Source organism: Arachis hypogaea, chromosome 7 (assembly GCF_003086295.3).
Source record: "Arachis hypogaea cultivar Tifrunner chromosome 7, arahy.Tifrunner.gnm2.J5K5, whole genome shotgun sequence".
NCBI classification, from domain to species: domain Eukaryota; kingdom Viridiplantae; phylum Streptophyta; class Magnoliopsida; order Fabales; family Fabaceae; genus Arachis; species Arachis hypogaea.
The window spans coordinates 69,226,509-69,253,687 of NC_092042.1; the positions used below are offsets into that span (position 1 = coordinate 69,226,509).

The 27,179-nt window shown below is 40.2% G+C and overlaps 2 non-coding genes and 1 pseudogene across 2 annotated transcripts; 1 reads left to right on the plus strand and 2 right to left on the minus strand.

Moving 5' to 3' along the window:
* Positions 1-1,463: 1,463 nt before the first annotated feature.
* LOC112704826 (small nucleolar RNA R71) lies at positions 1,464-1,565 on the plus strand (annotated as a pseudogene).
* A 6,085-nt stretch (positions 1,566-7,650) lies between these two features.
* Positions 7,651-7,758, minus strand: LOC112704499 (small nucleolar RNA R71). The gene has a single exon (XR_003155122.1). It is a non-coding gene; the product is annotated as a small nucleolar RNA R71 (small nucleolar RNA).
* A 16,754-nt stretch (positions 7,759-24,512) lies between these two features.
* On the minus strand, positions 24,513-24,620 carry LOC112704500 (small nucleolar RNA R71). Its single transcript, XR_003155123.1, has one exon. It is a non-coding gene; the product is annotated as a small nucleolar RNA R71 (small nucleolar RNA).
* Positions 24,621-27,179: the final 2,559 nt, after the last annotated feature.

Genomic DNA, 27,179 nt, shown 5'->3' on the forward strand with positions numbered 1-27,179 from the left:
TCCAATACTATGAAGTCTGCTGGAAAGATGAAATCTCCCACCTTCACCAATAAGTCTTCTACTATTCCGTGAGGAAACTTCAATGATTGATCTGCTAGTTGCAGGGCCATTCTTGTTGGTTTGGCCTCCTCAATCTTCATTTTCCTCATCATTGCTAAGGACATCAGATTTATGCTAGCTCCTAGATCACATAAAGCCTTATCCACTATGATTTTCCCTATGATACAAGGGATTTCGAAGCTCCCAGAATCCTTCAATTTCTGGGGCAATTTGTGTTGGATGATGGCACTGCATTCTTCGGTGAGTACCACAGTCTCATTGTTCTTCCAGCTTCTCTTCTTGGTCATCAACTCCTTCAAGAACTTGGCATAGAGTGGCATTTGCTCTATTACTTCAGCAAAGGGTATGTTGATTTGTAGTTTCTTGAAGATTTCCAAGAATCTTGAGAATTGATTGTCCTCTCCCTTCTTCTTTAATTACTGGGGGTATAGGGCTTTTGAAAAACATGGTTTTAGCACTTCTCCCTCTTGATGTGACTTAGGAGTGGTGACTTGAGTTTCCTATTGTCCCGTTTCTTCTTCATCCAAGTTTTTCTCTGGTGGTTTCTTGTGGGTCTCTCTCAATTCCTTCTTATTTTTTAGGGTGATAGCCTGACACTCCTCCATTGGAGTTGAATTAGTGTTGCTATGAATGTTGTGGCCAGGGGCTTGCTTGAATAGGTAGCCAATTTGTGTTTCAAGTTTCTTGATGGCAGAATCTTGATTTTGCATATTGGATCGCACTTCTTACCGAAAAACTTTACTATCTTGAATTTCCTTACATATGCTTTCAAGTAGAGTCTCAATTTTGGAAAGTCTATCCTCGGTTGGTGATGGTGGGTTGAGAGTAGGTGGTTGCGAAGGGTGATTAGGTGGGTCTTGATAGGATCTCTGTGAGGTATGTTGGTGAGTTGCATTGTTGTTGGGATTATGGTTGTGGCGTCTCTGGTCTTGGCCTTGGTCTTGTTGATTTCCCCACCCAAAGTTAGGGTGATTTCTCCATCCAGAATTATAAGTTTTGGAGTATGGATCATGGATCTGTCTGGGTGAGTTTCCAACATAGTTAGCTTGTTCGCAATCACCTTCTTCTCCTACATTCACTCCTTCTTGAGCTGGTGATGAAGTGATGAATGCTGCACCTTAGTTTTCTTCTACCTTCTTGGTGAGATTTGTGAGCTGCTTGGTGATCATCTTATTTTGAGCAAGCAATGCATCTATGTGGTTCAGCTCCATTACTCCTCGAGTATTGCTTCTTTCAGAAGCATAGAAGTAGTCATTCTCAGCTACCGTCTCAATGACATCTATGGCTTCTTTAATTGTTTTCTTCTTGTTTAGAGAGCCCTCTGATGAATGGTCTACATCCTTCTTTGACTCATAAGAAAGACCTTCATAGAAAATGTGAAGTTGAATCCATTCATTGAACATGTCCGGTGGGCATCTTCTTGTTAAGTCCTTAAACCTCTCCCATGCTTCATAGAGAGTTTCACCATCTTGTTGCCTGAAATATTGCACCTCAGCTCTCAGCCTGTTAATTCTTTGAGGAGGGTAGAATCTTGCCAAAAATGTTCACCACATTTTCCCAATTTGTTAAGCTATCCTTCGGGAAGGATTCCAGCCACTTAGATGCTTTGTCCCTGAGTGAAAAGGGGAACAAAAGCAATCTATAGACATCCGGATGAATACCATTAGACTTCACAGTGTCGCATATTCTCAGGAAGGTGGTTAGATGTCGATTGGGATCTTCTTGGGCACTTCCTCTAAATGAGCAGTTGTTTTGGACAAGGGTAATGAGCTGGGGTTTTAATTCAAAGTTGTTGGCATGTATGGTGGGCTTTTAGATGCTACTTTTACAATTTCCTGGGTTTGGATTGATGTAAGAGCCTAGAACTCTCCTTTCTTGCCCAGCATGATTCACTGGGCCTTCTCTGGCATGGTTGTGAGCTTCTCCTTCATGATTGTTTTCCAAGTTCTCCTCCATGTTTGTTTCAAAGTACTCTTCCTCTTCCTCAGCACCAACAACTCATTTTCCTCTTGCTTGCCTCCTTAATCTATGGAGGGTCCTCTCAGCTTCTGAATCAAAGGAAGTTGAAGCTCCGCTTCTTCTCCCTGTCATACAACTAACAGAGTATACAACAAGAAATAAAATGAAGAGATTATTCTTGTTAGAGTGGCTGTTAGTGTGAGTGGTGCAAATTATCAAACAGTTAGTGGGTTAGTGAGCAGAATTGTAGATAATAACAAAGAAAAAAAAAGAAAATGACGAGGGGTGAGGGGATGAGGAAGAAACTGAATAAACTGAAGGTAAATGACTAGATAAAATAAACAAAAAGAAAGAAAAAAAGCTCAATCTAGTGAACTTCCAACTTAATCATTGTTGATACCAAATCAATCCCCGGTAATGGTGCCATAAACTTGATGCACGAAAACTTGTCTCTAAACAAATTTCCCTTTGGTAAGTATACCGAATTGTCGTCAAGTAAAAACTCACAATAGAGTGAGGTCGAATCCCACAGGGATTGATTGGTCAAGCAACTTTAGTTGGAAGAGTATGCTAGTTGAGCTAAACAGAATATAGTTGAGAATTGCAGAAATTAAATGGCGCGAAAGTAAATTGCAGAAAATAAGGTGCAGAATCTTAAATGGAGATTTGGGGAGATGAACATGGAAATAAATGGCGAAAAGTAAAGAGAATGGGTGAGATTACAAATGGGGAATTCATTGGGCTTAGAAGATGTTGCATTCTCCGGATCAAATTCATTCTCATCTTTTCCTCAATCAATGCATTGATAGCAAGAATCGTGTTGGTTAGGATTTTCACACAAAATAATTCCGTTGGTAGTATAGTTCCCAACCGACAAACAACTCTCGCATCAAATTAAAATATGATTTTGTCACAAGTACAAACCCTAAATAAGAATTAACCGGAGTATTTAGACTCCGGGTCGTCTCACAAGGAATTGCAATGAAATGGTCAATTATTGGCTATGAAGTATATTTTGGGGTTTTTGGGATAAGAGACATGGAATGTAAATAGTAATGAAAATAAACTAACAACTAACAAAGCTCTTGGCTAGATATGAGAACTAGAAATCCTATCCTAGTTATCCTCCCCAATTGTGACCACAAATTGTCCATTGCTACCACTTAGTTAACCTCTAACCATGGAGGAAAGTCAAGTGGATGAATTAACTTGATTCCACAAGTCCTAGCCAAATCCCAAGGGAAAGACTAGTGTTAGTGGTATCCAAATCAGTTAGCAACTTCCAATTGTCAATTAATCAAAGGAATTAGATAACTCAAGCGTCACTAATTACTCCACCTAGGCCAAGAGTAAAGAGAACTAACAAAAGAAATTGAAAAGTACTCTTGGCTAGACATAGGTAATTGAGATTACCATCCTTGTCTAAAAACCATATATTGATAATTATGAGAGGCCAACCTATTAAGTCTACTTCCAAAGCCTTAAGTACGTAATATCTACTCCTAGGCTTGAAGTACGTCAAATAGGCTTGATCACATCAACCCATAAAGTCTAACCTCACTACTAATTAACCTAGTAGTAGGCTAGTGACAATGGATATCAAATTGATCACCAAGGGTTCTCAAATTACCAATTCATTGAGACCCAATGACCCAAGGTCATTCAATTCCCTTATCCTAGGCCAAGAGTAGAGGAAACTACTCAAAAACTAGTGAAAGCATTTTAACAAACACTTAGAGTGAAAGAAAAGTTGATGAGCGGATAATTTGTACGCTTTTTGGCATTGTTTTTAGTATGTTTTTAGTATGATCTAGTTAGTTTTTAGTATATTTTTATTAGTTTTTAGTTAAAATTCACTTTTCTGGACTTTACTATGAGTTTGTGTGTTTTTCTGTGATTTTAGGTATTTTCTGGCTGAAATTGAGAGACCTGAGCAAAAATCTGATTCAGAGACCAAAAAGGACTGCAGATGCTGTTGGATTCTGACCTCCCTGCACTCGAAGTGGATTTTCTGGAGCTACAGAAGCCCAATTGGCGCGCTCTTAACAGCGTTGGAAAGTAGACATCCTGGGCTTTCCAGCAATATATGATAGTCCATACTTTGCCCAAGATTTGATGGCCCAAACCGGCGTTCAAAGTCACCCTCAGGAATTCCAGCGTTAAACGCCGGAACTGGCACCAAAATGGGAGTTAAACGCCCAAACTGGCACCAAAGCTGGCGTTTAACTCCAAGAGGAGTCTCTACACGAAAATGCTTCAATGCTCAGCCCAAGCACACACCAAGTGGGCCCGGAAGTGGATTTTTATGTCATTTACTCATCTCTGTACACCCTAGGCTACTAGTTCTCTATAAGTAGGACCTTTTACTATTGTATTTGGATCTTTGATCATGTTTTTATGATTGAACCCACTTTGGGAGGCTGGCCATTCGGCCATGCCTAGACCTTTGTTCTTATGTATTTTCAACGGTGGAGTTTCTACACACCATAGATTAAGGTGTGGAGCTCTGCTGTACCTCGAGTATTAATGCAATTACTATTGTTCTTCTATTCAATTCTGCTTGTTCTTGTTCTAAGATATCACTTGTTCTTCAACTTGATGAATGTGATGGTCCGTGACACTCATCATCATTCTCACCTATGGACGTGTGACTGACAACCACCTCCGTTCTACCTTCGATTGGGTGAATATCTCTTGGATTCCTGATACACGATGCATGGTTGATCGCCTGACAACCGAGTGCTCGCCTGACAAACGAGCCAGCCATTCCGTGAGATCAGAGTCTTCGTGGTATAGGCTAGAACTGATGGCGGCATTCAAGAGAATCCGGAAGGTCTAACCTTGTCTGTGGTATTCTGAGTAGGATTCAATGATTGAATGACTGTGACGTGCTTCAAACTCTTGAGGGCGGGGCGTTAGTGACAGACGCAAAAGAATCACTGGATTCTATTCCGGCCTGATCGAGAACCGATAGATGGATAGCCGTGCCGTGACAGGGTGCGTTGAACATTTCCACTGAGAGGATGGGAGGTAGCCACTGACAACGGTGAAACCCTTGCTTAAGCTTGCCATGGAAAGGAGTAAGAAGGATTGGATGAAGACAGCAGGAAAGCAGAGAGACGGAAGGGAAGGCATCTTCATACGCTTATCTGAAGTTCCTACCAATGAATTACATAAGTATCTCTATCTTTATCTTTACGCTTTATTCGTATATCACCATACCCATTTGAGTTTGCCTGACTAAGATTTACAAGGTGACCATAGCTTGCTTCATACCAACAATCTCTGTGGGATCGACCCTTACTCGCGTAAGGTTTATTACTTGGACGACCCAGTACACTTGCTGGTTAGTTGTGCGAAGTTGTGTTTATGCCATGGTATTGAACACCAAGTTTTTGGATTCATTACCGGGGATTATTTGATTTGTGAAAAGTGGTGATCACAATTTCGCATACCAAGTTTTTGGCGCCGTTGCCGGGGATTGTTGAGTTTGGACAACTGACGGTTCATCTTGTTGCTTAGATTAGGTATTTTTTTTTTCGGAATTCTTGAAGATGAATTCTAGAGTTTCATGATGATTTGTTGAAATCTGGCTGGCTGTGAAGCCATGTCTAACTCCATTGGACCGAGGTTTCAACTTATCATCACAAGAGCTTGTTGATTTCTATCAATCTTGCTTTTGGAGCAGTGATCTGCTAAGGCTTGGCTGGCCATTGGCCATGTCTAGTATTTTGGACCGAAGCTTTCTTTGAAAGCTTGGCTGGCTGTGAAGCCATGTCTAATTCCTGGACCGGAGTCTTAGACTAAACATTGCATGATTCCTGGAATTCTCATTAAGAATTTTGATACCTTTTTTTCCACTTAATTTTCGAAAAACACAGAAAAATTACAAAATCATAAAATCCAAAAATATTTCTTGTTTGAGTCTAGTGTTTCATTTTAAGTTTGGTGTCAATTGCATGCATTCATTCATGTGTCTTAAGGATCTTCAAGTTGTTCTTGATGATTTCATTACTCTGATCTTTGAATTCTCTTGACTTGAGTGTTTATGTGTCTCATATGCATTCTCATTAGTGTCATTAGTATACAAACTGCTAAGTTTGGTGTCTTGCATGCATTGTTATTTGATTCTAGTTGCATTTTGATTATTCCTCTTTATTAAAAATCCAAAAATATTTTTAATTTGTGTCTTTTCAAGTCAATAATACAGAGAATTGAAGATTCAGAACATATAGCAGAGGAATTATACAGAAAAAGCTGGGCGTTCAAAACGCCCAGTGAAGAAGGACAGACTGGCGTTTAAACGCCAGCCAGGGTACCTGGTTGGGCGTTTAACGCCCAAAAAGGTATAGTTTTGGGCTTTAAACGCCAGAATGTGCACCATTCTGGGCGTTTAACGCCAGGATGGCACAAGAGGGAAGATTCTGTTTTCAATGCAAATTTTTTTCAATTTTTCAAAATTTTTCAAAATCAAATCTTTTTCAAATCATATCTTTTCAATCAAATCTTTTTCAAATTCAATTTCCTTCCATTTTTGAGGAAACTTGCCATCAATTAATGATTTGATTCAACACTTCAAGTATGTTGCCTTTTCTGTTGAGAAAGGTTTAATGTTTGAATCATATCTTTTCTTGTTAGGCAAGTTACTAATTTTCAAAATTAAATCTTTTTAAAAATGTTTTTCAAATCATATCTTCTCAATCACATTTTTTTAAAACTAATCATATCTTCTTAACCACATCTTTTTCAAAATAGTTTTCAATCAAATCTTTTTAATTTCTAATTTCAAAATCTTTTTCAAAAATCATTTGATCTCTTTCCCACTCTTGGTTTTCGAAAATTAATCAGTGTTTTTCAAAACGTTTTCAAAATTTCTTACTTAATTTTCGAAAACCACTTCCCTTCTTCTCACATCCTTCTATTTATGGACTAAAACTATTCCTTAATGCAAAATTCGAACTCCATCTTTCTTTGATAAGTTCAAATTTTCTACTTCTGCCTTCCATTTTTCTTTTCTTCTGACACCTCAAGGAATCTCTGTACTGTGACATAGAGGATTCCATATTTCCTTGTTCTCTTCTCTTTCTTATGAGCAGGAGCAGAGACAAAAGCATCCTTGTTGAGGCTGATCCCGAACCTGAAAGGACCGTGAAGCGAAAGCTAAGAGAAGCTAAGGCACAATTCTCTATAGAAGACCTAACCGAATTCTTCAAAGAAGAAAAACTCATGGCAGCCGAAAATAACAACAATGCCAACAATGCAAGGAAGGTGCTGGGTGACTTTACTGCACCTACTCCCGACTTCTATGGGAGAAGCATCTCTATCCCTGCCATTGGAGCAAACAACTTTGAGCTTAAGCCTCAATTAGTTTCTCTAATGCAACAGAATTGCAAGTTCCATGGACTTCCATTGGAAGATCCTCATCAGTTTTTAGCTGAGTTCTTGCAAATCTGTGACACTGTCAAGACTAATGGGGTTGACCCTGAGGTCTACAGACTTATGCTATTCCCTTTTGCTGTAAGAGACAGAGCTAGAACATGGTTGGACTCACAACCTAAAGAGAGCCTGGATTCTTGGGAAAAGCTAGTCAATGCCTTCTTGGCAAAGTTCTTTCCACCTCAAAAATTGAGTAAGCTTAGAGTGGAAGTCCAAACCTTCAGACAGAAGGAAGGAGAATCCCTCTATGAAGCTTGGGAAAGATACAAACAATTAATCAGAAAGTGTCCTTCTGATATGCTTTCTGAATGGAGCATCATAGGTATTTTCTATGATGGTCTCTTTGAACTATCCAAAATGTCTTTGGATAGCTCTACTGGAGGCTCTCTTCATCTGAAGAAGACGCCTACAGAAGCTCAAGAGCTGATTGAAATGGTTGCAAATAACCAATTCATGTACACTTCTGAAAGGAATCCTGTGAACAATGGGACTACTCAGAAGAAAGGAGTTCTTGAGATTGACACTCTGAATGCCATATTGGCTCAGAACAAAATATTGACTCAACAAGTCAATATGATTTCTCAAAGTCTGTCTGGAATGCAAAATGCACCAAGCAGTACTAAGGAAGCTTCATCTGAGGAAGAAGCTTATGATCCTGAGAACCCTTCAATGGAAGAGGTGAATTACATGGGAGAACCCTATGGAAACACCTATAATTCTTCATGGAGAAATCATCCAAATTTTTCATGGAAAGATCAACAGAGACCTCAACAAGGTTTCAACAATAATAATGGTGGAAGAAACAGGTTTAGCAATAGCAAGCCTTTTCCATCATCCTCTCAGCAACAGACAGAGAGTTCTAAGCAGAATACCTCTGACTTAGCAACCATGGTCTCTGATCTAATCAAAACCACTCAAAGTTTCATGACTGAAACAAGGTCCTCCATTAGAAATTTGGAGGCACAAGTGGGTCAGCTGAGCAAGAAAATTACTGAACTCCCTCCTAGTACTCTTCCAAGCAATACAGAAGAAAATCCAAAAGGAGAATGCAAGGCCATTGATGAGCGGATAATTTATACGCTTTTTGGCATTGTTTTCATATAGTTTTTAGTAAGTTTAAGCTACTTTTAGGGATGTTTTCACTAGTTTTGATGTTAAATTCACATTTCTGGACTTTACTATGAGTTTGTGTGTTTTTCTGTGATTTCAGGTAAATTCTGATTGAAATTGAGGGATTTGAGCAAAACTCTGAAGAAGGCTAACAAAAGGACTGCTGATGCTGTTGGATTCTGACCTCCCTGCACTCGAAATGGATTTTCTGGAGCTACAGAACTCCAATTGGCGCGCTCTCAACGGCGTTGGAAAGTAGACATCCAGAGCTTTCCAGCAATATATAATAGTCCATACTTTATTCGAAGATTGACGATGTAACTTGGCGTTAAACGCCAAGTACATGCTGCTGTCTGGAGTTAAACGCCAGAAAAACGTCATGATCCGGAGTTGAACGCCCAAAACACGTCATAACTCGAAGTTCAACGCCAAGATATGCCTTAGCTCGTGGAATGATCAAGCTCAGCCCAAGCATACACCAAGTGGGCCCCGGAAGTGGATTTATGCATCAATTACTTACCCATGTAAACCCTAGTAGCTAGTCTAGTATATATAGGACATTTATCTATTGTATTAGACATCTTTGATCTCAGTTTTGTTTTATTCTTCATCTTAGGGGATCATTGATCACGTTAGAGAGGGCTGGCCATTCGGCCATGCCTGAACTCTTTGCTTATGTATTTTCAACGGTGGAGTTTCTGCACACCATAGATTAAGGGTGTGGAGCTCTGCTGTACCTCAAGTATTAATGAAATTCTATCTTCTTTTATTCAATTCTCTTTTATTCTTATTCCAAGATATCCATTCGTACCCAAGAACATGATGAATGTGATGAGTCAGATTACCCTCATTATCATTCTCAATTATGAACGCGAGTGATTGACAACCACTTACGTTCTACATGCAACAGAGCTTGAATGCGTATCTCTTAGATTCCCCAACAGAATCTTCGTGGTATAAGTTAGATAGTTGGCGGCATTCATCTGGATCCGGAAAGTCCAACCTTGTCTGTGTTGTTCCGAGTAGGATCCTGGGAGTCCGGAAAGTCCAACCTTGTCTGTGGTGTTCCGAGTAGGATTCCGATCATGAATGACCGTGACGTGCTTCAAACTTTAACCTACTGGGCGTTAGTGACAGACGCAAAAGAGGGATTCTATTCCAGTAGGAGCGGGAACCAACCGGTGATTAGCCGTACTGTGACAGAGTGCGTTAGCATAGTTTTCACTGCGAGGATGGGATGTAGCCATCAGCCATGGGTGATGCCTCCAGACTGGTTAGCTGTGCGAGTGACAGCCGCACAGGTTATTTCCCCGTGAGGAATGAAAGTAGCCACAGTTGATGGTGAACCCCTATACAAAGCTTGCCATGGAAAGGAGTAAGAAGGATTGAGTAGAAGCAGTAGGAGAGCAGGCGTCCTTGGGCTCTACAGCAACTCCATCCGCTTATCTGAAATTCCTACCAATGAATCTGCATAAGTCTTCTATCCCTTTTATTATTCCTTTTTATTTATTATAATTACAATTCCTCTTTTTTCTGCCTGACTGAGATTTGCAAGGTGACCATAGCTTGCTTCATACCAACAATCTTTGTGGATTCGACCCTTACTCACGTAAGGTTATTACTTGGACGACCCAGTACACTTGCTGGTAGTTGAACGAGATTGTGAAGGAAATAAACAATGCCCTCAGAGTATACATCCTTTATAAACAAAAGAACAAGTGATCACAATTTCGTCCACCAAGTTTTTGGCGCCGTTGCCGGGGATTGTTCGAGTATGGACAACTGACGGTTCATCTTGTTGCTCAGATTATGTAATTTTCTTCTCAAAAATCTTTTTCAAAAATTTTTTCTTTTATTTTTCGTTTTTCTAAACTTTGTTTTCGAAAAAAATCAATAAAAATACAAAAAAATTAGAAAATCATAAAAATCAAAAATAATTTGTGTTTCTTGTTTGAGTATTGTGTTAATTTTTAAGTTTGGTGTCAATTGCATGCTTTTAAAATTTTTCTTGCATTTTTTCGAAAATCCCATGCATTCATAGTGTTCTTCATGATCTTCAAGTTGTTCTTGATAAGTCTTCTTGTTTGATCTTGATGATTTCTTGTTTTGTGTTGTTTGTTGTTTTTCATGTGCATTTTTGCATTCATATTTTCCAAGCATTAAAAATTTCTAAGTTTGGTGTCTTGCATGTTTTCTTTGCATCAAAATTTTTCAAAATTATGTTCTTGATGTTCATCATGATCTTCAAAGTGTTCTTGGTGTTCATCTTGACATTCATAGCATTCTTGCATGCATCTTGTGTCTTGATCCAAAATTTTCATGTTTTGGGTCATTTTTGTGTTTTTCTTCAAAAATTGATTTCAAAAATATCTTTTCCTTATTTTCCTCCAAAATTTCGAAATTTTGGGTTGACTTGGTCAAAAATTTTTCAAAATTAGTGTTTCTTACAAGTCAAGTCAAAATTTCAAATTTTAAAAAAAATCTTATCTTTTCAAAATCTTTTTCAAAAATCATATCTTTTTCATTTTTTTTAGCATTTTCGAAAATTTCAAAAATATTTTTCAAAATATTTTCAAAATCTTTTTCTTATCTTTTTATCAAATTTTCGAAAATTAGCTAACAATTAATGTGATTGGTTCAAAAATTTGAAGTTTGTTACTTTCTTGTTAAGAAAGGTTCAATCATTAAATTCTAGAATCTTATCTTGTAGTTTCTTGTTAGTTAAGTAATTTTAAAAATTAAATCTTTTTCAAAATATCTTTTTCAAATATATCTTTTTATCTTTTATCTTATCTTTTTCAAAATTTGATTTCAAAATATCTTATCTAACTTCTTATCTTCTTATCTTTTTCAAAATTTGATTTCAAAATCTTTTTCAATCAACTAACCAACTTTTTGTTTGTTTCTTATCTTTTTCAAAACCACCTAACTACTCTTCCCTCTCTAATTTTCGAAAATTCTCCCTCTCTTTTTCAAAAATTCTTTTTGTTTTAAATTTTAATTTTAATCTCATCTTATCTTTAATTTTCGAAAATTACTAACCTCTTTTTCAAAATTATTTTCGAAAATCTTCTTTTCTTTTCTTCTTCTATTTTAATTATTTAATTACTAACACTTCTCTTCACCTCTCCTCATCCAAAAATCCGAATCTCCTTCTTCATTCTTCTACCCCTTTCTTCTTCTACTAACATAAAGGAATCTCTATACTGTGACATAGAGGATTCCTTTTTCTTTTCTTGTTTTCTTCTCTTTCTTATGAGCAGGAACAAGGACAAAGGCACTCTTGTTGAAGCTGATCCAGAACCTGAAAGGACTCTGAAGAGAAAATTAAGAGAAGCTAAATTACAACAATCCAGAAATAACCTTTCAGAAATTTTCGAACAAGAGAAGGAGATGGCCGAAAATAATAATAATAATGCAAGGAGAATGCTTGGTGATTTCACAAAGCCAACATCCAAGTTTGATGGAAGAAGCATCTCCATTCCTGCCATTGGAGCCAATAACTTTGAGCTTAAGCCTCAACTAGTTGCATTAATGCAACAAAACTGCAAGTTTTATGGGCTTCCATCTGAAGATCCCTATCAGTTTTTAACTGAGTTCTTGCAAGTCTGTGACACTGTAAAAACGAATGGAGTTAATCCTGAAGTCTACAGACTCATGCTTTTCCCTTTTGCTGTAAGAGACAGAGCTAGAATATGGTTGGATTCACAACCTAAGGATAGCCTGGACTCCTGGGATAAGCTGGTCACTGCCTTCTTAGATAAATTCTTTCCTCCTCAAAAGCTGAGCAAGCTGAGAGTGGATGTTCAAACCTTCAAACAAAAAGATGGTGAATCCCTCTATGAAGCTTGGGAAAGATACAAGCAGATGACCAAGAGATGTCCATCTGACATGTTTTCAGAATGGACCTTATTAGATATATTCTATTATGGTCTATCTGAATTTTCGAAAATGTCATTGGACCACTCTGCAGGTGGATCTATTCACCTGAAGAAAACGCCTGAAGAGGCACAAGAACTCATTGACATGGTTGCTAACAACCAGTTCATGTACACCTCTGAGAGGAATTCCGTGAATAATGGGGTACCTCAGAAGAAGGGAGTTCTTGAAATTGATGCTCTGAATGCCATACTGGCTCAGAACAAAGTGTTGACTCAACAGGTCAACATGATCTCTCAAAATCTGAATGGATTGCAACATGCATCCAACAGTACTAGAGAGGTAGCTTCTGAAGAAGCTTATGATCCTGAGAACCCTGCCATGGCAGAGGTTAATTATCTGGGTGAACCATATGGAAATACCTATAACCCATCATGGAGAAATCATCCAAATTTCTCCTGGAAGGATCAACAAAAACCTCAACAAGGTTTTAACAATGGTGGACGCAATAGGCTGAATAATAGTAAGCCATATCCATCATCTTCTCAGCAACAGACAGAGAATGCTGAACAAAATAATTCTAATTTAGCTAATATAGTCTCTGATCTGTCAAAGGCCACTTTCAGTTTCATGAATGAAACAAGATCCTCCATTAGGAATTTGGAGGCACAAGTAGGCCAGCTGAGTAAGAAAGTTATTGAAACTCCTCCCAGTATTCTCCCAAGTAATACAGAAGAGAATCCAAAAGGAGAGTGCAAAGCCATTGACTTAGTCAACATGGCCGAAAGCACAAAGGAGGAGGAGGACGAAAATCCTAGTGAGAAAGAACTCCTGGGACGTCCTCCAAGCAAGAAGGATTTTCCTAATAAGGATCCTGAGGAATCTAAGGCTCACACAGAGACCATAGAGATTCCACTAAATCTCCTTCTGCCATTCATGAGCTCTGACTATTATTCATCCTCTGAAGAGGATGAAGAGGTGACTGGGGAGCAAGTTGCTCAATATCTAGGAGCTATCATGAAGCTGAATGCCAAGCTGTTTGGTAATGAGACTTGGGAAAGTGAACCTCCCTTGCTCATTCGTGATTTGGATACTTGGATTCAGGAAATTCTACCTCAAAAGAGACAAGATCCTGGCAAGTTCTTGATACCTTGCACCATTGGCACCATGAGCTTTGAAAAAGCTCTGTGTGATCTTGGGTCAGGGATAAACCTTATGCCACTCTCTGTAATGGAGAAGCTAGGGATCATTGAGGTGCAACCTGCTTTGTTCCCACTGCAATTGGCAGATAAGTCAGTGAGACAAGCTCATGGGATAGTAGAGGACGTGCTTATAAAAGTTGAAGACTTTTACATCCCTGCTGATTTCCTAATCCTAGATACTAGGAAGGAAGATGATGAATGCATCATCCTAGGAAGACCTTTCCTAGCCACAGCAGAAGCTGTGATAGATGTCAACAGAGGAGAGTTAGTCCTTCAATTGAATGGAGAATACCTTGTGTTTCAAGCACATGGCAATCCCTCTGTGACAAAGGAGAATAAGCATGAAGAGCTTCTCTCAGTTCAAGGTCAAGAAGAGCCCACACAGTCAAACTCTAAGTTTGGTGTTGTGAAGCCACAACCAAACTCTAAGTTTGGTGTTGGGACTAGACAACATTGACTTGATTGCTCTGTGGCTCCATGAGAGCCACTGTCAAGCTATTGACATTAAAGAAGCGCTTGTTGGGAGGCAACCCAATTTTATTTATCTAATTTTATTTTATTTTGTTTCTTTGTTATTTTTATGTTTAATTAGGTACATGATCATGAGGAGTCACGAAAAAATCAAAAAAATTAAAAACAGAGTCAAAAACAGAAGAAAAAATTTTTCACCCTGGAGGACGCACGGGCCGGCGTTCAGCGCCCAGAAGATGCATCTGGCCAGCGTTCAGCGCCAGAACAGAGCATCTTCCTGGCGCTGAACGCCCAAAACAAGCAACATCCTGGCGTTTAACGCCAGGATGCGCACGCAGAGGACAATCTGGCGCTGAACGCCAGAAACAAGCTTGAAACTGGCGTTCAACGCCAGAATCAAGCATCACATGGGCGTTTAACGCCCAGAACATGCACCAATGGGCGTTTGAACGCCAGAATGGTGCATGAAGGCAATTTACACGCCTATAGGGTGAAGGAATGGTATTTCTTTTCACCTCAGGACCTGTGGACCCCACAGGATCCCCACCTCAGGACCTGTGGACCCCACAGGATCCCCACCTACCCAATTCTCACCTTTCCTCTTAATCCTATTTTTGTGATTTGAATATCCATGTCACAATTCCCAATACCCTTCACCAATCACCTCAATTCCTCTTCCCAATTACCCCATGCACCATTCACATCAACCTCCTCTTCCCCATAAACCCCACCTACCCCCACTACATTCAAATTCAATTTCCCACCCATTCCCACCCAAATTGGCCGAAACCTAACCCTCCCCCCACCCTATAAATACCTTTCCTTTCTTCTTCATTTTCACACAACACTACCCACTCTTCTCTCACATAGCCGAACCCACTTCTCTCCCTCTCTTCCAAATTCTCTTCTTCTTCTTCTTCTACTCTTCTTTTCTTTTTGCTCGAGGACGAGCAAATTTTAAGTTTGGTGTGGTAAAAAGCCTAGCTTTTTATTTTTCATTCACCATCAATGGCACCCAAGACCGGAGTTTCCTCAAGAAAAGGAAAAGGGAAGGCAAAAGCTTCCACTTCCGAATCATGGGAAAAGGAGAGATTCATCTCCAAGAGCCACCAAGACCACTTCTATGATGTTGTGGCAAAGAAGAGGGTGATCCCTGAGGTCCCCTTCAAGCTCAAAAAGAATGAGTATCCGGAAATCCGACATGAGATCCAAAGAAGAGGGTGGGAAGTCATAACCAACCCCATGCAACAAGTCGGATTACTGATGGTTCAAGAGTTCTATGCTAATGCATGGATCACAAGGAACCATGATCAAAGTATGAACCCGAATCCAAAGAACTATCTCACAATGGTTCGGGGGAAATACTTAGATTTCAGTCCGGAAAATGTGAGGTTGGCGTTTCATCTACCCATGATGCAAGGTGATGAACGCCCCTACACAAGGAGGGTCAACTTCAATCAAAGGTTGGACCAAGTCCTAATGGACATTTGTGTGGAAGGCGCCCAATGGAGAGTAGACTCCAAAGGCAAACCAGTCCAACTAAGAAGACTGGACCTCAAGCCTGTAGCTAGAGGATGGCTGGAGTTCATCCAAAGATCCATCATCCCTACAAGCAACCGATCTGAAGTTACTGTGGATCGGGCAATCATGATTCATAGCATCATGATTGGAGAGGAAGTAGAGGTTCATGAAGTCATAGCCAATGAACTCTACAAAATAGCTGACAAGCCTTCATACATGGCACGGCTAGCCTTCCCCCACCTCATATGCCATCTATGTTATTCAGCCGGAGTTATCATAGATGGAGATGTCTCCATTGAAGAAGACAAGCCCATCACCAAGAAAAGGATGGAGCAAACAAGGGAAGTTCCTCACGGCCCCCAAGGAGAACATGAGGAAGTTCATCAACAAATGCCTCATGGAATGCACTTTCCTCCCAACAACTATTGGGAGCAACTCAGTACCTCCTTAGAAGACTTGAGCCAAAACGTGGAACAACTAAGGGTGGAACACCATGAACACGCCCTCACTCTCCAAGAAATAAGAGAAGATCAAAGAGCTATGAGAGAGGAGCAACAAAGGCAAGGAAGGGACATAGAAGAGTTGAAGAACATCATTGGTCCTTCAAGAAGAAGACGCCACTAGAGGTGGATTCATTCCTTGTTCTTTATTTTCTTTCTGTTTTCGGTTTTTAAGTGTTATGTTTATCTATGTTTTTGTGTTTCTACTTCATGATCATTAGTGTGTAACCATGCCTTAAAGCTATGAATAAAATCCATTAGTCTTTCACCTCTCTTAAAAGAAAAATGTTTTAATTCAAAAGAACAAGAAGTACATAATTTTCGAAATTATTAGTGAATTTAATTTAATTATATTGATGTGGTGGCAATAATTTTTGTTTTCTGAATGAATGCTTGAACAGTGCATATTTTTGATCTTGTTGTTTATGAGTGTTAAAATTGTTGGCTCTTGAAAGAATGATGAACAAAGAGAAATGTTATTGATGAACTGAAAAATTCATGAATTGATTCTTGAAGCAAGAAAAAGCAGTGAAAAAAAAAATAGAAAGAAAAAGCAAGCAGAAAAAGCCAATAGCCCTTAAAACCAAAAGGCAAGGGTAGCAAGGATCCAAGGCTTTGAGCATCAATGGATAGGAGGGCCCAAGGAAATAAAATCCAGGCCTAAGCGGCTAAATCAAGCTGTCCCTAACCATGTGCTTGTGTCATGAAGGTCCAAGTGAAAAGCTTGAGACTGAGTGGTTAAAGTCGTGATCCAAATCAAAAGAGTGTGCTTAAGAGCTCTGGACACCACTAACTGGGGACTTTAGCAAAGCTGAGTCACAATCTGAAAAGGTTCACCCAGTTATGTGTCTGTGGCATTTGTGTATCCGGTGGTAATACTGGAAGACAAAGTGCTTAGGGCCACAGCCAAGACTCATAAAGTAGCTGTGTTCAAGAATCAACATGCCTAACTAGGAAAGTCAATAACACTATCTGAAATTCTAAGTTCCTAGAGAAGCCAATCACTCTAAACTTCAAAGGAAAAAGTGAGATGCCAAAACTGTTCAGAAGCAAAAAGCTACAAGTCCCGCTCATCTAATTAAATTAATATTCATTGATATTTTGGACTTTATAGTATATTCTCTTCTTTTATCCTATCTGATTTTCAGTTGCTTGGGGACAAGCAACAATTTAAGTTTGGTGTTGTGATGAGCGGATAATTTATACGCTTTTTGGCATTGTTTTCATATAGTTTTTAGTAAGTTTAAGCTACTTTTAGGGATGTTTTCACTAGTTTTGATGTTAAATTCACATTTCTGGACTTTACTATGAGTTTGTGTGTTTTTCTGTGATTTCAGGTAAATTCTGACTGAAATTGAGGGATTTGAGCAAAACTCTGAAGAAGGCTAACAAAAGGACTGCTGATGCTGTTGGATTCTGACCTCCGTGCACTCGAAATGGATTTTCTGGAGCTACAGAACTCCAATTGGCGCGCTCTTAACGGCGTTGGAAAGTAGACATCCAGAGCTTTCCAGCAATATATAATAGTCCATACTTTATTCGAAGATTGACGACGTAACTTGGCGTTAAACGCCAAGTACATGCTGCTGTCTGGAGTTAAACGCCAGAAAAACGTCATGATCCGGAGTTGAACGCCCAAAACACGTCATAACTCGAAGTTCAACGCCAAGATATGCCTTAGCTCGTGGAATGATCAAGCTCAGCCCAAGCATACACCAAGTGGGCCCCGGAAGTGGATTTATGCATCAATTACTTACCCATGTAAACCCTAGTAGCTAGTCTAGTATATATAGGACATTTATCTATTGTATTAGACATCTTTGATCTCAGTTTTGTTTTATTCTTCATCTTAGGGGATCATTGATCACGTTAGAGAGGGCTGGCCATTCGGCCATGCCTGAACTCTTTGCTTATGTATTTTCAACGGTGGAGTTTCTGCACACCATAGATTAAGGGTATGGAGCTCTGCTGTACCTCAAGTATTAATGAAATTCTATCTTCTTTTATTCAATTCTCTTTTATTCTTATTCCAAGATATCCATTCGTACCCAAGAACATGATGAATGTGATGAGTCAGATTACCCTCATTATCATTCTCAATTATGAACGCGAGTGATTGACAACCACTTACGTTCTACATGCAACAGAGCTTGAATGCGTATCTCTTAGATTCCCCAACAGAATCTTCGTGGTATAAGTTAGATAGTTGGCGGCATTCATCTGGATCCGGAAAGTCCAACCTTGTCTGTGGTGTTCCGAGTAGGATCCTGGGAGTCCGGAAAGTCCAACCTTGTCTGTGGTGTTCCGAGTAGGATTCCGATCATGAATGACCGTGACGTGCTTCAAACTTTAACCTGCTGGGCGTTAGTGACAGACACAAAAGAGGGATTCTATTCCAGTAGGAGCGGGAACCAACCGGTGATTAGCCGTACTGTGACAGAGTGCGTTAGCATAGTTTTCACTGCGAGGATGGGATGTAGCCATCAGCCATGGGTGATGCCTCCAGACTGGTTAGCTGTGCGAGTGACAGCCGCACAGGTTATTTCCCCGTGAGGAATGAAAGTAGCCACAGTTGATGGTGAACCCCTATACAAAGCTTGCCATGGAAAGGAGTAAGAAGGATTGAGTAGAAGCAGTAGGAGAGCAGGCGTCCTTGGGCTCTACAGCAACTCCATCCGCTTATCTGAAATTCCTACCAATGAATCTGCATAAGTCTTCTATCCCTTTTATTATTCCTTTTTATTTATTATAATTACAATTCCTCTTTTTTCTGCCTGACTGAGATTTGCAAGGTGACCATAGCTTGCTTCATACCAACAATCTCTGTGGATTCGACCCTTACTCACGTAAGGTTATTACTTGGACGACCCAGTACACTTGCTGGTAGTTGAACGAGATTGTGAAGGAAATAAACAATGCCCTCAGAGTATACATCCTTTATAAACAAAAGAACAAGTGATCACAATTTCGTCCACCAGCCATCAACATGGCCGAATTTTGTGAGGAAGGAGAGGCAGTGAACGCCACTGAGGAAGACCTCAATGGACGTCCACTGGCCTCCAATGAGTTCCCCAATGAGGAACCATGGGAATCTGAGGCTCAAAATGAGACCATAGAGATTCCATTGGACTTACTTCTGCCATTCATGAGCTCTGATGAGTATTCTTCCTCTGAAGAGGATGAGTATGTCACTGGAGAGCAACTTGCTAAATACCTTGGAGCAATCATGAAGCTAAATGACAAGTTATTTGGAAATGAGACTTGGGAGGATGAATCCCCTTTGCTCACCAAAGAACTGGATGACTTGTCTAGGCAGAAACTACCTCAAAAGAGACAAGACCCTGGGAAGTTTTCAATACCTTGTACCATAGGCACCATGACCTTTAAGAGGGCCTTGTGTGACTTAGGGTCAAGTGTAAACCTCATGCCTCTCTCTGTAATGGAGAAGCTAGGGATCTTTGAGGTGCAAGCTGCAAAAATCTCACTAGAGATGGCAGCCAATTCAAGAAAACAAGCCTATGGACTTGTAGAGGATGTTTTGGTAAAAGTTGAAGACCATTACATCCCTACTGATTTCATAGTCCTAGAGACTGGGAAGTGCATGGATGAATCCATCATCCTTGGCAGACCCTTCCTAGCCACAGCAAGGGCTGTGATTGATGTTGATAGAGGAGAGTTGATCATTCAAGTGAATGAAGAATCCTTTATGTTTAAGGCTCAAGGATATCCCTCTATCATCATGGAGAGGAAGCATGAAGAGCTTCCCTGAAAACAGAGCCAAACAGAGCCCCACAGTCAAACTCTAAGTTTGGTGTTGGGAGGCCACAACCAAACTCTAAGTTTGGTGTTGGGAGGTTCCAACATAGCTCTAAGCATTTCTGAGGCTCCATGAGAGTCCTCTGTCAAGCTAATGACATTAAAGAAGCACTTGTTGGGAGGCAACCCAATGTTTTATAATTAACTATTTTCTTTTGTTATTTTATGTTTTTTGTAGGTTGATGATCATGAGAAGTCACAAAATCAATGAAAAAAGCAAAAATAGAATGAAAAACAGGAAGAAAAACAACACACCCTGGAGGACGCACCTACTGGCATTTAAACGCCAGTAAGGTTAGCTGTTGGGCGTTTAACGCCCAGTCTGGCACCATTCTGGGCGTTTAACGCCAGAAAGGGGCACCAGACTGGCGTTAAACTCCAGAAAAGGGCAAGAAGCTGGAGTTAAACGCCAGAAATGGGCACCAGCCCGGCGTTTAACGCCATAATTGGCACAAAACGAGATTTTGCTTGCCATTTGGTGCAGGGATGACTTTTCCTTGACACCTCAGGATCTGTGGACCCCACAGGATCCCCACCTACCCCACCACTCTCTCTCTTCTTCTTCACCCATTCACCAATCACCTCAACACCTGATGAGCGGATAATTTGTACGCTTTTTGGCATTGTTTTTAGTATGTTTTTGGTATGATATAGTTAGTTTTTAGTATATTTTTATTAGTTTTTAGTTAAAATTCACTTTTCTGGACTTTACTATGAGTTTGTGTGTTTTTCTGTGATTTCAGGTATTTTCTGGCTGAAATTGAGGGACCTGAGCAAAAATCTGATTCAGAGACCAAAAAGGACTGCAGATGCTGTTGGATTCTGACCTCCCTGCACTCAAAGCGGATTTTCTGGAGCTACAGAAGCCCAATTGGCGCGCTCTCAACGGCGTTAGAAAGTAGACATCCTGGGCTTTCCAGCAATATATGATAGTCCATACTTTGCCCAAGATTTGATGGCCCAAACCGGCATTCAAAGTCACCCTCAGAAATCCCAGCGTTAAACGCCGGAACTGGCACCCAAATGGGAGTTAAACGCCCAAACTGGCACTAAAGCTGGCGTTTAACTCCAAGAAGAGTCTCTACACGAAAATGCTTCATTGCTCAGCCCAAGCACACACCAAGTGGGCCCGGAAGTGGATTTTTATGTCTTTTACTCATCTCTGTACACCTTAGGCTACTAGTTTTCTATAAGTAGGACCTTTTACTATTGTATTGGGATATCTAGGTAGCTATCTTCATCTTTATGCTATCTTAGATCATTGGGAGGCTGGCCATTCGGCCATGCCTAGACCTTATACTTATGTATTTTCAACGGTGGAGCTTCTACACACCATAGATTAAGGTGTGGAGCTCTGCTGTACCTGGAGTGTTAATGCAATTACTATTGTTCCTCTATTCAATTCCGCTTGTTCTCGTTCTAAGATATCACTTGTTCTTCAACTTGATGAATGTGATGATCCGTGACACTCATCATCATTCTCACCTATGAACGTGTGACTGACAACCACCTCCGTTCTACCTTCGATTGGGTGAATATCTCTTGGATTCCTGATTGCACGATGCATGGTTGATCACCTGACAACCGAGTGCTCGTCTGACAAACGAGCCAGCAATTCCGTGAGATCAGAGTCTTCGTGGTATAGGCTAGAACTGATGGCGGCATTCAAGAGAATCCGGAAGGTCTAACCTTGTCTGTGGTATTCTGAGTAGGATTCAATGATTGAATGACTGTGACGTGCTTCAAACTCCTAGCAGGCGGGGCGTTAGTGACAGACGCAAAAGAATCGATGGATTCTATTCTGGCCTGACCGAGAACCGACAGATGATTACCCATGCTGTGACAGAGCATAGGCAGCGTTTTCACTGAGAGGATGGGAGGTAGCCACTGACAACGGTGAAACCCTACATGAGCTTGCCATGGAAAGGAGTAAGAAGGATTGGATGAAGATAGTAGGAAAGCAGAGAGACGGAAGGGAAGGCATCTTCATGCGCTTATCTGAAGTTTCTACCAATGAATTACATAAGTATCTCTATCTTTATCTTATTGTTTATATGCGTTCATCACCATATCCATTTGAGTTTGCCTGACTAAGATTTACAAAATGACCATAGCTTGCTTCATACTAACAATCTCCGTGGGATCGACCCTTACTCGCGTAAGGTTTATTACTTGGACGACCCAGTGCACTTGCTGGTTAGTTGTGCGAAGTTGTGTAATGCCATGGTATTGAACACCAAGTTTTTGGGGTTCATGACCGGGGATTATGAGAGTTGTGAAAAGTATTGTTCACAATTTCGCGCACCAAGTTTTTGGCGCCGTTGTCGGGGATTGTTCAAGTTTTGAGCAAGCTTTTGGTCCGGTAACATCAGTGCCAAGATCCGGCAACAGCACCAAGTTTTTGGTGCCGTTGCCAGGGATTGTTTAGTTGGACAACTGACGGTTCATCTTGTTGCTTAGATTAGGTATTTATTTTTTTCGAAATTCTTGAAGATGAATTCTAGAGTTTCATGATGATTTGTTGAAGTCTGGCTGGCTGAGAAGCCATGTCTAATCTCATTGGACCGAGGTTTCAACTTATCATCACAAGAGCTTGTTGATTTTTATCAATCTTGCTTTTGGAGCAGTGATCTGCTAAGGCTTGGCTGGCCATTGGCCATGTCTAGTGTTTTGGACCGAAGCTTTCTTTGAAAGCTTGGCTGGCTGTGAAGCCATGTCTAATTCTGGACCGGAGTCTTAGACTAGCATTGCACTGATTCCTGGAATTCTCATTAAGAATTTTGATACCTTTTTCCACTTAATTTTCGAAAAACACAAAAAAAAATCATAAAATCCAAAAATTTCTTGTTTGAGTCTAGTGTCTCATCTTAAGTTTGGTGTCAACTGCATGCATTCATTCATATGTCTTAAGGATCTTCAAGTAACTCTTGATGATTTCGTGCTCTGATCTTTGAATTCTATTGACTTGAGTGTTTTGTGTGTCTCATATGCATTTTCATTCTGTTAGTGTCAGTAGTATACAAACTGCTAAGTTTGGTGTCTTGCATGCATTGTTATTTGATCTTAGTTGCATTTTGATTATTCTTCATTATTAAAAATCCAAAAATATTTTTAATTTGTGTCTTCTCAAGTCAATGATACAGAGAATTGAAGATTCAGAACATACAGCAGAGGAATTACACAGAAAAAGCTGGGCGTTCAAAACGCCCAGTGAAGAAGGACAGACTGGCGTTTAAACGCCAGCCAGGGTACCTGGTTGGGCGTTTAACGCCCAAAAAGGTATAGTTTTGGGCGTTAAACGCCAGAATGTGCACCATTCTGGGCGTTTAACGCCAGGATGGCACAAGGGGGAAGATTCTGTTTTTCAATGCAATTTTTTTCAGTTTTCAAAGTTTTTCAAAAACAAATCTTTTTCAAATCATATCTTTTCAATCAAATCTCTTTCAAAATCAATTTCTTTCCATTTTCAAAGATACTTACTATCAATTAATGATTTGATTCAACATTTCAAGTATGCTGCCTTTTCTGTTGAGAAAGGTTTAATGTTTGAATCATATCTTTTCTTGTTAGTCAAGTTTTTAATTTTCAAAATCAAATCTTTTTTAAAATGTTTTTCAAATCATATCTTCTCAATCACATTTTTTTAACCCAATCATATCTTCTTAACCACATCTTTTTCAAAATAATTTTCAATCAAATCTTTTTGATTTCTAATTTCAAAATCTTTTTCAAAAATCACTTTACTTCTTTCCCACTTTCATTTTCGAAAATTAAGTAATATTTTTCAAAAATGTTTTCAAAATTTTTTACTTAATTTTCGAAAATCACTTCCCTTCTTCTCATATCCTTCTATTTATGGACTAACACTATCCCTTAATGCAAAATTCGAACTCCATCTCCTTTAATAAGTTCGAATTCTCTACTTCTGTCTTCTACTCTTCTTTTCCTGTGACACCTAAAGGAATCTCTATACTGTGACATAGAGGATTCCACATTTTCTTGTTCTCTTCTCTCTCATATGAGCAGGAGCAAAGACAAAGGCATTCTTGTTGAGGCTGATCCTGAACCTGAAAGGACCTTGAAGAGAAAGCTAAGAGAAGCCAAAGCACAACTCTCTTTAGAGGACCTGACCGAATTCTTCAAAGAAGAAGAACACATGGCAGCCGAAAACAACAATGCCAACAATGCAAGGAAGGTGTTGGGTGACTTTACTGCACCTACTCCCGATTTCTATGGGAGAAGCATCTCTATCCCTACCATTGGAGCAAACAACTTTGAGCTTAAGCCTCAATTAGTTTCTCTAATGCAACAGAATTGCAAGTTTCATGGACTTCCACTGGAAGATCCTCATCAGTTTTTGGCTGAGTTCTTGCAAATCTATGACACTGTTAAGACTAATGGGGTTGACCCTGAGGTCTACAGACTTATGCTATTCCCTTTTGCTGTAAGAGACAGAGCTAGAACATGGTTGGACTCACAACCTAAAGAAAGCCTGGACTCTTGGGAAAAGCTAGTCAATGCCTTCTTGGCAAAGTTCTTTCCACCTCAAAAATTGAGTAAGCTTAGAGTGGAAGTCCAAACCTTCAGACAGAAGGAAGGAGAATCCCTCTATGAAGCTTGGGAAAGATACAAACAATTAATCAGAAAGTGTCCTTCTGATATGCTTTCTGAATGGAGCATCATAGGTATTTTCTATGATGGTCTCTCTGAACTATCCAAGATGTCTTTGGATAGCTCTGCTGGAGGATCTCTTCATTTGAAGAAGACGCCTACAGAAGCTCAAGAGCTGATTGAAATGGTTGCAAATAACAAATTCATGTACACTTCTGAAAGAAATCCTGTGAACAATGGGACTAGTCAGAAGAAAGGAGTTCTTGAGATTGACACTCTGAATGCCATATTGGCTCAGAATAAAATATTGACTCAACAAGTCAATATGATTTCTCAAAGTCTGTCTGGAATGCAAAATGCACCAAGCAGTACTAAGGAGGCTTCATCTGAGGAAGAAGCTTATGATCCTGAGAACCCTTCAATGGAAGAGGTGAATTACATGGGAGAACCCTATGGAAACACCTATAATCCTTCATGGAGAAATCATCCAAATTTTTCATGGAAGGATCAACAGAGACCCCAACAAGGTTTCAACAACAATAATGGTGGAAGAAACAGGTTTAGCAATAGCAAGCCTTTTCCATCATCTTCTCAGCAACAGACAGAGAGTTCTAAGCAGAATACCTCTGACTTAGCAACCATGGTCTCTGATCTGATCAAAACCACTCAAAGTTTCATGACTGAAACAAGGTCCTCCATTAGAAATTTGGAGGCACAAGTGGGTCAGCTGAGCAAGAAAATTACTGAACTCCCTCCTAGTACTCTTCCAAGCAATACAGAAGAAAATCCAAAAGGAGAGTGCAAAGCCATCAACATGGCCGAATTTGGAGAGGAGGAAGAGGCAGTGAACGCCACTGAGGAAGGCCTCACTGGGCGTCCACTGGCCTCCAATGAGTTCCCCAATGAGGAACCATGGGAATCTGAGGCTCAAAATGAGATCATAGAGATTCCATTGGACTTACTTCTGCCATTCATGAGCTCTGATGAGTATTCTTCCTCTGAAGAGGATGAGTATGTCACTGAAGAGCAAGTTGCTAAATACCTTGGAGCAATCATGAAGCTAAATGACAAGTTATTTGGAAATGAGACTTGGGAGGATGAACCCCCTTTGCTCACCAAGGAACTGGATAACTTGTCTAGGCAGAAACTGCCTCAAAAGAGACAGGATCCTGGGAAGTTTTCAATACCTTGTACCATAGGCACCATGACCTTCAAGAAGGCCTTGTGTGACTTAGGGTCAAGTGTAAACCTCATGCCTCTCTCTGTAATGGAGAAGTTAGGGATCTCTGAGGTGCAAGCTGCAAAAATCTCACTAAAGATGGCAGACAATTCAAGAAAACAAGCCCATGGACTTGTAGAGGATGTTCTGGTTAAAGTTGAAGACCATTACATCCCTACTGATTTCATAGTCCTAGAGACTGGGAAGTGCATGGATGAATCCATCATCCTTGGCAGACCCTTCCTAGCCACAGCAAAGGCTGTGATTGATGTTGATAGAGGAGAGTTAATCATTCAAGTGAATGAAGAATCCTTGGTGTTTGAGGCCCAAGGATATCCCTCTGTCATCATGGAGAGGAAGCATGAAGAGCTTCTCTCAAAAACAGAGCCCCCACAGTCAAACTTTAAGTTTGGTGTTGGGAGGCCACAACCAAACTCTAAGTTTGGTGTTGAACCCCCACATTCAAACTCTAAGTTTGGTGTTGGGAGGTTCCAACATTGCTCTGAGTATTTCTGAGGCTCCATGAGAGCCCACTGTCAAGCTACTGACATTAAAGAAGCGCTTGTTGGGAGGCAACCCAATGTTTTATAATTATCTATTTTTCTTTTGTTATTTTATCTTTTTTGTAGGTTGATGATCATGAGAAGTCACAAAATCCATGAAAAAAGCAAAAACAGAATGAAAAACAGGAAGAAAAACAGCACACCCTGGAGGACGCACCCACTGGCGTTTAAACGCCAGTGAGGTTAGCTGTTGGGCGTTTAACGCCCAGTCTGGCACCATTCTGGGCGTTTAACGCCAGAAAGGGGCACCAGACTGGCGTTAAACGCCAGAAATGGGCAAGAAGCTGGCGTTAAACGCCAGAAATGGGCACCAGCCCGGCGTTTAATGCCAGAAATGGCTAAAAACGTGTTTTTTCTTGCCATTTGGTGCAGGGATGACTTTTCCTTGACACCTCAGGATCTGTGGACCCCACAAGATCCCCACCTACCCTACCACTCTCTCTCTTCTTCACCCATTCACCAATCACCTCAACACCTCTTCCCCAAAAACCCCTCACCTATCAAATCCCTTCTTTCCCTTCACCACTCACATCCATCCTTCATAAAACCCCACCTACCTCACTATTGAAATTCAAACCACTTTCCCACCCAAACCCACCCTCAAATGGCCGAACCCTACCCTTCCCCTTCTCCTATATAAACCCTCCTTCACTCCTTCATCTTCACACATCTTAAACACCATTTCTTCTCCCCTTCTTGGCCGAAACAAAAGCCATTCCCTTTCCCCTCATTTCTTCTTCTTCTACTCTCTTCTTTCTTCTTTTGCTCGAGGACGAGCAAACATTTTAAGTTTGGTGTGGTAAAAGCATTGCTTTTTGTTTTTCCATAACCA